General features: G+C 37.1%; 1 protein-coding gene across 2 annotated transcripts in view; it reads left to right on the top strand.

Moving 5' to 3' along the window:
* The window catches only part of LOC110456138 (potassium channel subfamily T member 1-like), a 43,880-nt gene that overhangs the window by 41,076 nt on the left and 1,817 nt on the right, over positions 1 to 987 (top strand). The window lies entirely within an intron of this gene.

The raw sequence follows: 987 nt of genomic DNA, 5'->3' as shown, positions 1-987 counted from the left end.
GGATTCTAGTTGTAGGGTATTCACAGAGATTGTCATCTACGTCAAGGAGAGTTAGAAGTGAGATAATGCAGGATTCTAGTTGTAGGGTATTCACAGAGATTGTCATCTACGTCAAGGACAGTTATAGAAGGGAGATAATGCGGGATTCTAGTTGTAGGGTATTCACAGAGATTGTCATCTACGTCAAGGAGAGATAGAAGTGAGATAATGCAGGATTCTAGTTGCAGGGTATTCACAGAGATGTCATCTACGTCAAGGAGGGTTAGAAGTGAGATAATGCGGGATTCTAGTTGTAGGGTAGTCACAGAGATTGTCATCTACGTCAAGGAGTGTTAGAAGTGAGATAACACAGAGAGTGTTGTCATCTACGTCAAGGAGAGGTAGAAGTGAGATAATGCTGGATTCTAGTTGTAGGGTATTAACAGAGATTGTCATCTGCGTCAAGGAGAGTTAGAAGTGAGATAATGCAGGATTCTAGTTGTATAGGGTAATCACAGAGATTGTCATCTACATCAAGGAGAGTTAGAAGTGAGATAATGCAGGATTCTAGTTGTAGGGTATTCACAGAGATTGTTGTCATCTACGTCAAGGAGAGTTAGAAGTGAGATAATGCCGGATTCTAGTTGTAGGGTGATCACAGAGATTGTTCTCGTATGTAACATGGAGAACAAGTGGTGGGAGTAGGAAAAATAATAGGGACTTACATAAAGACTTCTATTTTCTACACCAGAGAGTGGAAGAGGGTGATGAATGGTCCAATAGTGGTGAAATGTTTTTATAAAGACTGACAAATTTCTATATTAGAATAAGTATGTTCATAGAGACTATTATCAACTTCATCAGTCAAGAGATTTCTCAATAGTTGATTTAAATATTGGAGTACTTAAGTCTGCATGAAGACACTGTTAATTCAATAGCGTGTTTCATCATTATTGAAATTATTATATAAGGCAGAAACATATATATATATATATATATATATATATA

This window comes from Mizuhopecten yessoensis, unplaced genomic scaffold, assembly GCF_002113885.1.
Source record: "Mizuhopecten yessoensis strain PY_sf001 unplaced genomic scaffold, ASM211388v2 scaffold8537, whole genome shotgun sequence".
Lineage (NCBI taxonomy): Eukaryota > Metazoa > Mollusca > Bivalvia > Pectinida > Pectinidae > Mizuhopecten > Mizuhopecten yessoensis.
The sequence above is the reverse complement of the archived record's forward strand: the minus strand, read 5'-3'. Positions and strand labels throughout refer to the sequence as shown.